Source organism: Zootermopsis nevadensis, unplaced genomic scaffold (genome assembly GCF_977971745.1).
Source record: "Zootermopsis nevadensis isolate Lab colony 2312 unplaced genomic scaffold, Znev_1.0 Znev_ptg000003l, whole genome shotgun sequence".
NCBI classification, from domain to species: Eukaryota; Metazoa; Arthropoda; class Insecta; order Blattodea; family Termopsidae; genus Zootermopsis; species Zootermopsis nevadensis.
Window position 1 is genome coordinate 5,766,895 of NW_028259135.1, and position 17,195 is coordinate 5,784,089.

The 17,195-nt window shown below is 36.6% G+C and overlaps 2 long non-coding RNA genes across 3 annotated transcripts in view; both read left to right on the top strand.

Annotated features, from left to right (window-relative positions):
- Positions 1-4,041: 4,041 nt before the first annotated feature.
- Positions 4,042-13,132, top strand: LOC147874907 (uncharacterized). 2 transcript variants are annotated; one of them, XR_015532724.1, is made up of 5 exons: positions 4,042-4,510; positions 4,702-4,784; positions 10,305-10,384; positions 11,210-11,296; positions 12,307-13,132. It is a non-coding gene; the product is annotated as an uncharacterized LOC147874907 (long non-coding RNA). The 2 variants fall into 2 exon arrangements; XR_015532722.1 differs by having other exon boundaries at positions 4,053-4,438.
- A 351-nt stretch (positions 13,133-13,483) lies between these two features.
- The window catches only part of LOC110836431 (uncharacterized), a 75,667-nt gene continuing 71,955 nt past the window's right edge, over positions 13,484-17,195 (top strand). The window contains exons 1-2 of the long non-coding RNA XR_015532707.1: positions 13,484-13,504; positions 16,564-16,679. This is a non-coding gene — a long non-coding RNA (uncharacterized LOC110836431). The remainder of the gene's footprint in view (positions 13,505-16,563; positions 16,680-17,195) is intronic.

The window sequence follows — 17,195 nt, forward strand, 5'->3', positions numbered from 1 at the left end:
GACTTTTTTATTCCACTGTCAAAAATCGCTCTTCTCCATACATGAATGAAAGGAAGAAATTCTAAGAACTCATGATATAAGAGCCAGTAATCGAGACATTTGACTGAAAGAGCGCGCATTCGTCAATCGAGGCTATGGTGGCGACCCTGGTGGGGTATGGAGGAGTCTGCTGTATCTCGCTGAAAGATAGCACAGCCTATAAATATTTAATAGATTTTCAAGGGTTCTGAAGGATATATTTCTGTTTTATGAAATACATTAAACTCTATTGCATATACAACTCCAATTCCATAAAACCGATAACAGTCAAATACTGACTTCAGCAGAAAAAGACCTAAATCGTGCGACATATGTTTGCTAAAAAATAATAACGTTTGACACTTGTATGTGCATTGAGCGGCCACCTTTAGTTTTCGTAGGCCATCGGGAACTGAGTCATAACGCATGAAACATCGACGGGCCTCAAATTTCACATGTGTTCTTAGATTTACAATTCTGTATATATTAGTCTAGGTTTCATGGTCACACTACGAAAGTGAATTTCTTTATGGAGACAGATCTTGAAGAAATGCTGAATGCTGTATGTTAGTAAGTTAAAATTACAAATGCTGCTGCGATGCGAAACTTTGATATTTTGTTTGGCAAATCAGGTAAACTGAACAAGCATTATTCTCCCTACATTCTAGTAAAAAGATACTGTCGGATGAACGTAGACTTCTCAGGATACGCTCCTAGCAACTTAGAACCTGAAATCTTGCATCGTAAAATTCAGTTTCAACGCCTCACGTCTAATAAATACAAATTCGGTTATAACGAGATCCGAGAGACATCTGGAAAAATGGTCGGTATAACCGTTACTCGTTATAACCGTTATTGTAACTTTTGCTGATACTCACTTCATTGGTTAGTTTGCCGGGCAGTTCTTCTCCCTAGGTCTTCTGATAATCTATAATATAAGAGAAGAAAGGATTAAGAGACTTGGGAGAAAACAAGAATCTCAATATCACGTGGACCCGCATCATAGGTCATACTCTGTTCAATCGACGCAGCTTTGTAGCGGAACATTCTGCCGTCCTCGCCTAGGGTAACCATTTTGGATCACAATATATTTGCCCTGATACCTGAGGGCCCCATTAGGCCCTCGGCACCCCCGCCATGCAGAGTCTGTGGGTTTTCCGCCACACCACTGGAACTAAGAATTTGTTCTTCGTGAGTGCCGTACCGCACTAAGTGAGATCTGAGAAAGGAAACCGAAACAAACACGCCCTGAATGTAGACTGTAAATATCGTAGAAGGGTTAGAGATTGCTATCCGCGGGGATTTGAAATGTGAAATGTTTGGATGTCATAAACGTATAAAGCGATAATAGATCTTAGTCTCTCGTAAGGCAGTTCAACAGCTGCTCGTTACGCCCGTGAAGTTCTCAAATAATATGAGTCTTTAACCGTAAAATGTTTCTCATAAAATACATAATTTCCAGCCAACGATTCTCTGTTTGCTCGCAATAGCCGAGATCTCGTTATAAATGAGTTCAACTCTAATACGTAGACGTCAACATAATTCCTAAGTCTTTGCCATTTCGAATTCATGTGACAAATAATAATTTCTTTACGTATGTGTCCGTGTCTTCAGTGTAATATTCTTTACGTTTCAAGGATTTTAATAAACAATATTTTAAAAAAAACAGAGAAACTATTATTTTGGTTTTGAGGTTGTATATTCCTTACCTAAAAGTTGCATGTCCAAAACATCGCAATCATTTTAGCTGAAAACATTTCGGAGATTAAATATGAAATTCTCCTAATTACGAAATCCAGGTTTTACTAGGTAACACCTGCAAGACTACACGGCTCAACAACCCTGAAGATAGCCAACTTCCAAGTTTTAATCTTACAACGAAACAATTCATCGATCCTATTGGAAATCCACTGCCCTGTACTGTCGCTTTACACCTGGAAACAAAATAATTAGCCTGCAATGACTTATGAGGGTTCATTTACTAAAGTGCTTAACAACAGCCAAAAAGGCCAATAACATCCAAGCTTTAACAATACAAATATTACAATACAAAAACAAACAAACAATAAACTAAATATATGAATGTACAATATTAATTTATTATTATTATTATTATTTGAGGGTCTGAGGCGCTTGATCGCCTTGCTAACTTCAGCAGGAGAGATCGGATCGACGGGCAAGAAATCTGAAGTAACAGGATCGGTAGGACTAACGGACCGGAAAGAAGTGAAAAAGATTGATTCAAAATGGGTAACAAATTCATCAGCAATGTGTTTGGGGTCAGTCACAAACTGATCACCATTTATTAGCTGAATAAAGGAATTATCTTTTCTTTTGAAATATGAAACGTCTTTCCAAAAATGCTTAGGGTGAGTCTTAAGTCTGTCATCAACAAACTTTAACCACCTCCGCCTATCAGACTTAATGGTAGCCTTAACTAATAATAATAAAATAACTTTCTGAAGCATAATGTTTACTCTGCGTAGCACGCAATTTAACATTCATTATCTCAGCGTTTTGCCCAAACAGTGTATATACGTAGGTGTTTCGTGACGTTATCTGAATAACCAGATTACTCCAGGTGACCTTTGTAGCGAAGACGGGTGGCGTATCCTTTGAGCTAGAAACTGCTTTTTGAATTATTACTTTGGTTCAGTGGCATATTTCGAAGGTTTAAACCCCTATGCCCTTTTCTTGTGTTATGAAATGATTCATATGTTTCCCCGCGTAAAGAGTGGGATAGAGGGGAGAGACGCGGAGGAAAGTGGAATGTCCGTAACAACAATTAATGTAGGTCTGATAACGCAGTTTCTCTCTGTGTGAAACATGCAGGTCCACATACGCGTTCAGTATACTCAATAAATAACGATAATATTAAATTAATGAAGTTTATATTATTACAGGAACTGCATTTAAGATGTATCTTATCATCCTTCTTGGCGTAGTCGGCAAATTGGCGTTGGTTTCCGGTGAATGCGAGCTTGGTAGTCCGAAACTAGAGAATGATGATTGGAATGAACTAAGTACTGACAAACAACAATTATATAATTTTAACAGTCACATAAATATTTTATTGGACATTATAAACATAAATTTTAACACAAGTATCGGCTGAAATTGACAATTAACAGTTGATTAATGAACCAAATGCAAAACTAATTTAAGGTTTAGAGTCCGATCAATGCTGTTTTCTGGGTTGCTGTGCCGTGTAGTCTGGTATAAGTTTACCGACGTTTCAGAGCTCCTTCCTGCCTCCATCATCAGGGTGATGGCGATGATAGAGGCAGCAAGGACCTCTAAAATGTCGGTAAACTCCTACCGTCTACACGGCACAGCAACCCAGAAGACAGCCATCAATAAGGATTATGTTAAGACTCACTAATATACAACACAACTGTGTTCCCCAGAAGATGACTGTAGCCAGTGTCATTAAATTTACTTCAGCCAGCGACATCTGAGCTCACTCCGTTAACTCCCCCCACAAATTCCATCGTCGCACTAATGAAAGTGCAACAAGAAAACTATCGGTTTAGACAGGATGTGTGTCTCTCAGTCTCTCTAATGATCTTACAGTTGGCAGGTAACTGGTACTTGCTTTATCACACATCGAATAAAGCATAAGACAATTTGGACTGTGTTCGTACCACCTACGATTACATGAAAACGCGATCTTCATCCTTCGTACTTGATAAGAGCTGAGTTTACAAAATTTAGTAATTGAATTAAACTCTTTTACGGATTTATATACTTTGCTTAATTACGTGATATTCACTGTCTCGTGATACAAGTGCTTTGGCACGGAGACCTCTGAGAGGCCTTTTCACAGATATTTTAAATATAAAAAGTTGTCAGTGGAACCATGGTTCCGGATAATTTGACGTAAATACGTCATACCTGCTTTACAATTGAGTAAAGTTTGATTAAGACTTTGCTTATTTAACTTGAATTGGTTACGCTTAAGATGGGTCTGTGGTAGCTGAATTTATTGTAAAGTAATGTAATGTAATGAAATGTAATGTAATGAAATGTAATGTAATGTAATGTAAGGTAAGGCAATGTAATGAAATGTTTTATAGGTAACAACAATGCTAAATAGACAGATGACGTTTCCTTGGTAACAATAATGCCGAGTAAACAATTGACGTTTCCAAGGTAACATAACAATGCAGTTACACCTTTTTCTTTCACTTTTTGCCGAATGACACTGCCCCGAAAATATAGACGTATTTACGTCAAAAACATTTCTACTCAAGATATAGCGCAATCACAAGAAACATTCAAACTTCAAACTAGTTACAAAATATTATTCGGTGTTTCTTTTGAGTCGGTCAACCTTAAAATATTCCCTTTATTATGGAGACGCAATTGGTCTACGTAACGCGTGGTTAGTGTCCACAACTGACACGGCTTGTTGTTCGAGGTAATACTGATTTCGGTGTTGTACATCTCTCACCCTCTGGTACAGTTTGTGGGAGAATACGAGTTGCTGTAGGTACTGTATCTTTTGTAATAAAGCTGTCCGTATGTACTCTCATTATTGTAAGCATCTCAATTACAGTAAGTCGAGGATCATTTGTCAGTCAATTATACGATTCGAGATTCTGACCGTTTATAATGTAATAAGATAAATATTTTCTAGTCATTTTATAGGTTAATGTACACAATGTTCTTTTTCGATTCTAGCGGACGTTATGATTATGAAGGAATCGTTGGACGGGCTTCTAAATTTACAAAAAACGGATACTTTGATAACATTAGCACAAAATGTAAGTATGATCAGAAGTGTTTAGTTACATTTTATTCAGGAAACAATTCCAAACGCTTTCGCGAAGAAAGTAAATTGTGTCATTTAAGTTGCCTCTGAAGCCAGTTTGAATAAATAAAAAACTGTCCAAATTTCTACTTCACATGATTATTGGCTTAGGGTGTTTATAATAATCTTCGACACAAGTAATCTGTACATTAATGCTGAAATACTGAAATATTACCTATTAATTCTGAGAAACATACGAAACCCTTAACATATCCTCTGTGTAAAATTTTGATACTGAGAGTTAAAATAGTTTACCACTTCACAAAAAAATTTCTGGCGCCAAGACTGAAACACAAAAATATATCGTGCAACATGCACAATTTTCCATTTAAAAAGTAAATACACCAAAAGCAATATATATATTGAATTTTACTTATAAGTATATTTTGTAAAAATATAGGTTTCTGAGTCTAATTAAACATATAAACTGAGGCCAGAGGAGCTTGACTAATTATGACAAGCCATGCATATCAACACAAAAATCATTTTACACCATAAAAAGTTTCATTTAACGCTCCATTGCTAATGAGTATCCCATTTCTGAAATACGGCACCATGTAGTGTGGACTGTGTCACTGATTCTTCGAATAACCTTACTGTCTCCATCTTCAAGATACAGTGGCTATCAAATGTCTCCCGCTGATACTAGTACATCAGGCCACACGTCGTTGGGACGTGTTTAATTTGCTTCTACATGACGCCATCATTCAGAAACAGAACACTTTCCCTTGAAACCTAAGAGGTTTGAATTATTTCATAATAACTTGTTCATACATGCATACTTCCTGTTTTATCACTGGTGAAATCAATTACAAATTAGTAAATGTCTGCTACACATCTGTGTCTATTTACTTTAAGATGATACATTTTCAAAGCAAAAGTTATTAAGGCCTGTCCTCACCTCATTCCTCTTCACATAAGTTTTTAAGTATTTAGAAGTAACTCTTAAGTTTGGAGATGTGTTCCAACTTAGCGCACACAGCTGAAGCGTCCAACTTAAGAGCACAACGCATTTTGAAATTCTGTGCCCACAAGGTCACATTTTCTTGCAGTATACAGCTCTATGAGTGTAAAACAATCTTCTAAATTCAAGCCACATTTTAATCGACTGAAATCGACCGACAACTGTGGGTGGACTGTGATAGATCGGAAGAGATGAAACAATTTTTATTCCACTTTCAGAACCAGTCTTCTCCACACATGAATAAAGGAGATTCTAAAAACTCATGATATAAGATCCAGTAATCCAGACGTTTCCTGTAAACGAGGCTACTGTGGCCAATATGTTGGGGTATGGAGGAGTCTACTGTATCTCGCGGAATGAAAGCACAGCCTATCAATATTTAATAGATTTTCAAGTTTTCTGAAGGATATACTTCTGTTTTATGAAATACATTAAACTTTATTGCATATACCCCTCCAATTCCATATAACCGATAACAGTCAAATACTGACTTCAGCAGAAAAAGACCTAAATCGTGCGACATATGTTTGCTAAAAAATAATAATATATGACACTTGTATGTGCATTGAGCGGCCACCTTTAGTTTTTGTAGGCCATCGCCACTGAGTCATAACGCATAAAACATCGACGGGCCTCAAATTTCACATGTGTTCTTAGATTTAAGATTCTGTATTTATTACTCTCGGTTTCATGGTCACACTACGAAAGTGAATTTCTGTATGAAGACAGATCTTGAAGAAATGCTGAACGCTGTATATTAGTAAGTTAAAATTACAAAGGCGGCTGTGATGCGAAACTTTGATATTTTGTTTGGCAAATCAAGTAAACTGAACAAGCATCCATTTAAACCACTTATATTCTCCCTACATTCAAATAAAAATATACTTTCAGATAAACGTAGAATTCTCAGGATACGCTGCTAGTAAACTAGAACCTCAAATCTTGCACTGCAAAATTCAGTTCCAACGACTTAGTCTAATAAATACAAATTCGGTTATAACGAGATCCGAGAGACATCTGGAAAAATGGTCGGTATAACCGTTACTCGTTATAACCGTTATTGTAACTTTTGCTGATACTCACTTCATTGGTTAGTTTGCCGGGCAGTTCTTCTCCCTAGGTCTTCTGATAATCTATAATATAAGAGAAGAAAGGATTAAGAGACTTGGGAGAAAACAAGAATCTCAATATCACGTGGACCCGCATCATAGGTCATACTCTGTTCAATCGACGCAGCTTTGTAGCGGAACATTCTGCCGTCCTCGCCTAGGGTAACCATTTTGGATCACAATATATTTGCCCTGATACCTGAGGGCCCCATTAGGCCCTCGGCACCCCCGCCATGCAGAGTCTGTGGGTTTTCCGCCACACCACTGGAACTAGGAATTTGTTCTTCGTGAGTGCCGTACCGCACTAAGTGAGATCTGAGAAAGGAAACCGAAACAAACACGCCCTGAATGTAGACTGTAAATATCGTAGAAGGGTTAGAGATTGCTATCCGCGGGGATTTGAAATAAGAAATGGGTGGATGTCATAAACGGACAAAGCTATAATAGATCTTAGTCCCTCGTAAAGCAGTTCAACAACTTCTCGTTACACCCGTGAAGTTCTCAACCACCGCTATCACTTTAACCTTGAAATGTTTCTCATAAAATACATAATTTCCAGCCAACGCTTCTCTGTTTGCTAGCAATAGCCGAGATCTCGTTATAAATGAGTTAAACTCTAATACGTAGACGTCAGCATAATTCCTAAGTCATTGCAATTTCGAATTCATGTGACAAATAATAATTCCTTTAGGTATTGGTCTGTGTTTTCAGTGTAATATTTTTTATATTTCATGGATTATAACAAATAATATTTTAAAAATAAACAGAGAAACTATTATTTTGGTTTTGAGGTTATATATACCTTACCTATAAGTTTCATGATCAAAATATCATAATCATGTTAGCTGATAACCCGTCGGAGATTGAATATGAATTTCTCCTGATCATGAAATCCAGGTTTTACTGGGTAACTTCTGCAAGACTACACGGCTCAACAACCCTGAAGAGAGTCAGCTTACAAGTCTTACTCTTACAACGAACCTATTCATCGTTCCTACTGGAAATCCACTGCCCTGTACTGTCGCTTTACTCCTGGAGACAAAATAATTTCCCTGCAATGACTTATGAGGGTTTACGTATTTAATCTGTGGGTCTGCATTTCGTGAAGAACCTTAGTCGCCTCACATATGTAAAGCTGTTCGTTTAATGTGTAGACAACTTATGGGACTCCTTGTATAGGGAATCAGCCCGTCGCAAATCTCGACCAACACAGAGCAGCACAACATAAATATGAAGAACATCATGCCTCGAGCAGAAGTCGAACTCATGATCCCAGTATCCGATTAAAAGGGCTTAAATAATAACAAACAACATTTTTTGTTCAGTATAATTAGTAGAACTTCTAGACGATTTCAGAAATGGACTGTATAGTGCTTCACTAACGATGGTGTTAAATTTCTATTTTTGTTATAGGAAACGCTCACAATGCCATGGTCAAAAATTTATTAATTTTATAATTATACTCATGGTTTATGTTAAAAAGCAATATCCTTGACTTCTCTGTTTATTTATTTAACAGTATTTAAGTTCAGAAAATATGTTTGAAGAGAATATGCTTGACTGCTCTCCTACCTATTTATAATTTTGTACGAGAATGTTCTTGGCTCCTCTGATATGTATTTATCAGTAAGGCTAAACAGATACATTTTTATCTTTATCGATAACATGGAAGAATTGTGCTGTTCGCTAACAAGACAGATATTCTGACTACGAGAATTTGCAACACGCACTTATTTCTACGGTATATACTTTTATAATGAATAAATACACATTTAATGTATATTTTCCTAATTAACTCAACATAGCCATAGAGTATTTCAATCGAAATTTTATTTTGAAGGTAAATAAGATTAAATTTCTCAAAATCTGTTTGTGGGGTCCGCAGTGGCCGCTCGGTCTGAGGCGTGGGCCTTGTGCCGCTTGGTCGCTGGGACCGTGGGTTCGAATCCTACTCAAGCCATGGATGTTTGTCCGCGTGTTTCTGTGTTGTGCTGTCCTGTGTACCAGTAGAGGCCTTGCGACGGGTAGCTCCCTGGACCAAGGAGTTCTACCGAGTATCTATAGATCAAGGCAACGAATAGTTGTGACCCGCAGTGCTCAGGCACTTTACGGATACCGGGAAAATGTACAAACATTGTTAAACCGGAAATATACATAAAAAACTGTTTGTGAACAAAGCATTTTGGTGTTATTTTTATACACTGCGGCAAAACATGCGAGAAACACATCAGCTTACAAAAATATTACTTTAATGTCATTTTCTAATCACTTATGCCATAAAACACTCCTACGAGCACTTTACGTTACGATTATATTTATCTATATGATAAACTGCGGTGATAATATCGACAGGAAGGTCATGTATTTCTATTATTATATCTATTTTATAATTCACGAGGCACAGAAGAATATTTCTGTCTTCCCGGTAGTAGCTCTGTAAAGTCTGGTAGACGTTTACCAACGTTTAAGAGGTCCTTGCGACTCATGGCCCAGATGATGAAGGCAGTACGAACCTCTGAAACGTCGCTAAATTTCTACCACACTACAAGCGCAACAACCTAGAAGACACCCATCTTCAGTGAGTCATTACGTTAATTCATTCATTTTGGGAAGATTAACATCTATCCTTCTACGTGCTAATCAGTATGACGCGTAATATTTCTTCGTGTTACTGTCTTAACAAACGCCTAAGCTTCAAGTCGCTCACAGCGACAAATACTGACGATAACAAAACGTGTTTTCTGACGTCAGATATGTAATTTTCATCCTACAAGATAATCCATCGTTGTAAAAATCGTTCGAGGGCCGCTGGCCCCCTGATTGGTCCACGTACGAGCCTAATTCGAACAGACAGCTCCAACAGGCTAGGCTTTTGTCCTTCTCTCGCCTAAAACCAATAAACTGTGTTTGTAATGAAACCTAGACGATGGTAAATTACAAAAAGAAAAACATTTCTATCCAAGTTACAGCGCAATCACAAAAAACCTTCAAACTTCAAACGAGTTACAAAATATTATTTTAGGTTTCTTTTGAGTCGGTCAACCTTAAAATATTTCCCTTGATAATGGAGGCGGAATTGGTCTACGAAACGTTGTTCTTTAGTCCACAACTGACACGGCTTGTTGCTCGAGATAATACTGCTTTCGGTATTGTACTTCTATCACTCTCTGGTACGGTTTGTGGGAGAATACGAGTTGCTGTAGTACTGTATATTTTACAATGAAGCTGCCCGTCCGTCTGTACTCTCATTATTGTACACATCTCAATTATAGTAAGTCTAGGATACTTTGTCGGTCAATTACACGATTCGATATTCTGACCGTTTATAATATAATAAGATAAATATTTTGTAGTCATTTTATAGGTTAATGAACTGAATATTCTTTTTCGTTTCTAACAGCAAACAGCGTGAAGTTAGAATCACTGAAGAAGATTCTAACTTAACAACAACGGATACTTTGAAGGCACCAGCAAAAAAATGTAAGTATGAACTGAAGTGTCTAGTTATATTTTAATCAGGAAACAGTACCAAACGCTTCGGGGAAGAAAGTAAATTGAGTTATTTAAGTTGCATCTGAAACAAGTTTCAATAAATGAATAAATGTCCAAATATCTGCTTCACATCCTTAATGGCTTACGATGATTATAATAATCTTCGTCACAGGTAAGAAGTTGATTAATGATGAAATATTGAAATATTACTTATTAATTCTGAGAACAACACGAAACCTTACCATATCCTGTGTGCAAAATTTTGATACTGAGAGTTAAAATAGTTAATCACTGTGCTACAAAACACAACTTCACAAACATCTTTTCTGGCGCCAAAGCTGAAACACATAAATATATCGTGCAAGATACACAATTTTACATTTAAAAATAAATACACCCATAGCAAAAAATAAATAAATTAATGCTCATAATGAACAATTGCTCACATTACTGTAACGTCAAGTATGCACATAGTTGATAATTCTCTTAAAGGCAATTACTTAGTAATGTGTGGACCTGCTTGTAATACTAAGTTAGTTACATTTTAAATAACTGGCAATGCCGATTTAATTAAATTTCCTCACATAGACAAACTTTACACCCTTAAATCACTTAGAAATCTAAATGCGGTCACAGGTATGGACAAGGTTTAGATATCATGTCCATCTTTTAAAATTCCAAGAGCAAAGGATCAGGTCAATTCACGCTCGGATTCGATTGGTCTGTATTATTTTTCGGATTTAACTTTGTTTACTGCAGCATACAGAAATATTTTCTGTCACTTGAACAAATTATTACTATTCATTCCTGCAGCGTTTTGGACTGGCAGTTACCTTCTGTTGGCAATCGAGCAAGACAGTTTCTTCGTAATAACGTATTGCTCAAAGCAGGGTGGAAATAGTAAGTAAACTTCTTGATGGATATTTTATTAAGAGAATCGAAGCTTCAGCACCAAATACAGAGACGTTGAGTCCATACAGCATCACAGCCCAAAAGAACATCCTCGTATTCACAGATAAGATAACTTCAGATCCAACACGTATATCTCTTGCGACACATAAACTAGGCTATAAAAGGCTGAGCATTTACTTTTTTCAACATTTCTACCCCATCTGTCCCTGCATAACATTCCTTGACGTTCTGGCACTTAACCTCCTGCTGATAAGGACGGTACACCACCGCCGTCCCAGTATCGGCGCCTACCCTCAGCAATCATGTGTGTTTTTCGTCACAAACAAACTGTTTAATAGGCCTATTTATTATTTGTGAAGACATAATTTCCTGAAAATATAAATTTTTAACATTTATCTGCCACTTAACGCTTGACGTTGAGAAGAGATACTCTATAAATTCTCTTTTCAAAAATTTTATATCCTCTTCTCCCTTACCCAAAGCTTGCTCTATGCCGTATCCACCTCACCTTCAATGCTTTTAAAGAAAACATAAGAAACAAATCATCATGTTCGTTGTTACGTCAACTGGTCTCTTTTTGAGAAGTCACAAACTCATATGCATTAATTTGTTTTAATTCGTTCACTTATTTAAACACTGTTTTCATAGTTATTTATTTTCATGTGTTCATTTGTATTTTTAAACGAGAAAGCTCAGGCGGTGTTGAGACTAGCTGCGGTTTGGACGACCGGGTTTCAATTCCCGGGTTGGCCAAGAATTCCTCCCCACGTCCAGAACGGCTCATAAACCCTCCCAAGCTCCTGTCAAACGGCAACCTGGAGGAGGGTGTAAAGCGACTGGAACTCGCAGATGACTGTCGACAATAAACAGACGAAGAACGTGGGACGTCACTGCCTCCAACATTAACTTCAATTTTATTTCTTTATCACTGTTTCTGTCTTTTATTAATCAGCTAACACTTCTAAGCTGAATTTATACAACACGTAATCTGTTTGCAGGAATTTCCTCCATCGGGTTTCGAAACCTGAGTCCTGATGAAGCGACATTGGAAAAAGCGTTTAAAGCCTTCAACGAAACGGGCCTAGATGCCAGTCAGCTTGTGAAATGGAGTGCGGACCATTGCTAACTTTGGGAGCGCACGAACAAAATGGAAGTATTTGTACTGCATATTCTTTTTTCGTGTAGGGTGTAAGGGGTAACATCTTCTGTTGAAAGCATTGTTCAAAAGACAGATTTTTACAGATATGAATCTTTTGTAAAAATATAGTTTATCAACACAAAAATCATGTTCCACCACAAAAGGTTCCATTCAAATGTTGCTTTATTGATGAGTATCCCAATTCTGAAATACAGCACCATGTAGTGTAGAGTGTATTACTGATGCTTCGAATGTCTTTACTGTCTCCATCTTCAAGGTAAAGTGGATAACAAATGGCTCGTGGTGATACTTGTATAGCATGGAACACGTATAATTCTTCACTACCCATGGTGTTAAATTTCAAATTTTGTTATACATAAAAACGATAGGAGCCGCTCACAATGTCATGTCCAAAAATTTGTTAATTTTATAATTATACTCATGGTAATTGTTAAAAGGCAATATTCTTGACTCCTCTGATATGAAGAATAAACAAATACAACAGACATTTTTATTTTTATCAATAACATGGAAGAATTGTGCTGTTCTCTAACAAGTCAGACATTCTGACTAAGAGAATTTGTAACACGCACTTATTTGTAGTGTATATACTTTTGTAATCAATAAATGAACCTACTTAAAACATTTAATGTATATTTTCCTAATAAACTCAACAGAGCCATAGAGTATTTCAATAGAAATTTTATTCTGAAGGTAAAAATTATTAAATTTATCAAAAAACTGTTTTTGATGAAATCATTTTGGTGTTATTGTTTGTACACTGTGGCATAACATGCGATAAGCACTCCAGTTTAAAAAAATATTACTTTAACCTCATTTGTTAATCACATATAACATAAAACACTCCTGTGAGCAATTTACGTTATGAATATATTTATCTATATGATAAACTGCGGTGATAATATCGACAGGAAGGTCATGTATTTTTTTATTCTATCTATTTTATTCGTGAGGCACTTAAAAACCCCCGCTTTACGAATATATAAAAGACTGTCGTAAGGAATTCACAAAGGAGACGCAGAAGAGTCCCAGGTCACGTAAGTAGCCTACACATAATTAAGTACTAAGGGCCTTCATTGCTCGTATTCCTCAAATACTGTTAGGGCGGACGAATTAAGGGACAGGAAGTGGATTATGGCATGGGAAGACGTAAGAAATGCATGCATTTTAATTAGAAATAAGACAGGATAGGCGCACTAGCAGCGCAACAAAAGAACGGAGTGGTCACCGAGCAACCCTGAGGATGAAAACAGAGATGGATCTCCAAACGTTGGCAGCAGATTTGGTTTGTTCATGTGGAATCTGAGAATCTTATTTTTGGCCTGTGAACCTGTGACGTTTTTCAAAGGAATTCTTCATTTTTCAGTTATATAGGGAATGTTCAAATAAGATGTATACACAATGCTTTTGTTTGTATTGGATGTGAGTATATATATTTTGGGGAATTCTGTCTGTACGTATGTAATTCATAACAATGACGATACTACTAATATTACTACTACTACTACTACTACTACTACTACTACTACTACTACTAATAATAATAATAATAATAATAATTCAATTCATTTATTAAAGTGCTTAACAACAGCCAAAAAGGCCAATAACATCCAAGCTTTAACAATACAAATATTACAATACAAAAACAAACAAACAATAAACTAAATATATGAATGTACAATATTAATTTATTGCAAAATAATTAATAATTAAATGAGATAAATATACCTAAGTAATATAATTCAATTAATAATACTAAATAAAACAAAACAGAAGAAACTTATAAAATTAAAACTACAAAATAAAATGCAGTCAGCACAGCAAGTGAATAAACAAAAAAACAATTATTATTGTTTAAAAAGCTGACTGACATCAGTAAGGAAAACACGAACTTTGATAGAGATGTCGATGCTCCTACAGACTGCATTGGCAGCAGAAACACATCTGGCAGAGGGACTAGCCTTGAAATTACGTTGTACAGTAAAGGTAGGGTAGTCACTGAGAGACCTAGTAGGTATGCAGAGACTAACTGTATCAAAAACAGACGAGCAACTAATTTTGCTTTTAAAAACATTAACGAGGAAAAGCGCATCCAAAAGCCTCCTCCTCAAATGCAACGATAAGAAATTTAATCTGACTAATATTTCATCATAATTATAGACACAAACGCCATTAAAGAATCTAGCGTAACAAAGAGCTACAAATTTCCTTTGAATCCTTTCCAGTTTAAAGGAGTCAGTATTAGTGATAGAGTTCCAAACAACGGATGCATACTCAATTTTAGAACGGACTAAGGTACCGTGCAAAACCAAAAGACTATCAACAGTGGAGAAGTAAGAAGTAATGTATCGAATCAAGCCAAGCATTTTTAAGCTCTGTGAGAATACATAGTTGATATGCTGGTGAAAATAGAGCTTACAGTCCAGTAGAACACCGAGATCTTTAACACAATGGGAGCGTGCCACCAGGTTGTTACACAATTTGTAATTAAAATAAATATTGTTTGTCTTCCGGGTGAACGATATAACAGTCGTTTTACTTAAATTAAGTTGCATCCCATTCACAAGACACCAATTTTGCACTGAATGGATGTCGTCCTGCAACAGTTTGCAGTCATCAACATCGCTAATACTCCGATATATCTTTAAGTCATCAGCAAATAAAAGGCACTGTGAATTGTGTATGGAGTCGCAGATGTCATTAATAAATATATTAAAAAGTAAGGGGCCTAGGGTGGAACCCTGAGGCACTCCACACTTAACACGATAAGGATACGAAAGAGTTCCAGAGACACGAACAAAGGATTGCCTGTCAGAAAGATAACTATGGAACCAATCAACATAACTGGGTGATAGTCCAAAGTTTCTAAGTTTCCCAAGAAGAATATTATGAGGAACTAAGTCAAATGCTTTAGTAAGATCAAAGTAAACAGAATCTGTTTGTCCTTGAGTAGTCACTGTAGGTAAAACGGAATTAAGGTAAGTAACCAAATTGGTTGTTGTGGAATTAAATTTACGAAAACCATGCTGTGTGGGACTTAATCTGTATTTAAATTTTTTTTGCAAATGATCATAAACAATAAATTCAAATATTTTAGAAACGTTATTAAGAATAGAGATAGGACTATAATTACTAACAGTGGAACTGTTTCCTCTTTTAAACACGGGAACAACAGCTGTTTGTTTCCACAGGGACGGAAAGGTGGCACTATTTATACTTAAATTAAAAATATAGGTTAATAAGGGAGTAAAAATACCAGAACAACCCTTAATTACTAACGAAGGAATTCCATCTAACCCCACACACTTTGAAGGTCTGAGGCGCTTGATCGCCTTGCTAACTTCAGCAGGAGAGATCGGAGCGGCGGGCAAGAAATCTGAAGTAACAGTATCTTTAGGAGTGACGAACCGGAAAGAAGTGATAATGATTGATTCAAAATGGGTAACAAATTCATCAGCAATGTCTTTGGGGTCAGTGACAAACTGATCACCAATTTTGAGTTGAATAAAGGAATTATCTTTTCTTTTGAAATCTGAAACGTATTTCCAAAAATGCTTATGGTGAGTCTTAAGACTGTCATCAACAAACTTTAACCACCTCCGCCTATCAGACTTAATGGTAGCCTTAACTAATAATAATAAAATAACTTTCTGAAGCATAATGTTTACTCTGCGTAGCACGCAATTTAACATTCATTACCTCAGAGTTTTGAACAAACAGTGTATATACGTAAGTGACTCATGACGTTATCAGAATAACCAGCTTACACCAGGTGGCCTTTGTAGCGAAGACGGGTGGCGTATCGCTTGAGGTAGAACCTGCATTTTGAAATATTGCTTTGGTTAGCGACATAGTTCAAAGGTTTAAACCCCTATGCCCTTTTCTTGTGTTATGAAATGATTCATATATGTTTCCCTGCGTAATGTGTGGGATAGAGAGGGGAGACGCGGAGGAAAATGGAATGTCCGTAACAACAATTAATGTAGGTCTAATAACGCAGTTTCTCTCTGTGTGAAACATGAAGAACCACATATTGCGTTCAGCATATTCAATAAATGACGATAATATAAAATTAAGAAAGTTTATATTATTACAGGAACTGCAATTAAGATGTTTCTAATCATCCTTCTTGGCGTAGTCGGCAAATTGGCGTTGGTTTCCGGTGAATGCGATCTTGGTAGTCCAAAACTGAAGAATGTTGATTGGAATGAAGTAAGTACTGACACACAACAATTATATAATTTTAACCGTCACACAAATATTTTATTGGACATTATAAACAATTTTATCACAACAAGTATCGGCTCAAATTGACAATCAACAGGTGATGAATGAACATAAAGCAAAACTAATTTAAGGTTAGGGACCGAAGAATGCTGTCTTCTGAGTTGCTGCGCCGTGTAGTCTGGTATAAGTTCACCGACGTTTGATAGCTAGTTGTTGCCTCCTTCATCAGGGAAATTGCGATGATGGAGGCACCAACGACCTCTGAAACGTCGGTAAACTTCTACCGTCTACACGGCACAGCAACCCAGAAGACAGCCAATAATAAGGATTATGTTAAGACTCACCAATATACACCAGAGCTGTGTTCCCCAGAAGATGACTGTAGCCAGTGTCATTAAATTTACTTCAGCCAGCGACATCTGAGCTCACTCCGTTAACTCCCCCCACAAATTATATCGTCGCACTAATCAAAGTGCAAGTAGAAAAATATCGGTTTAGACA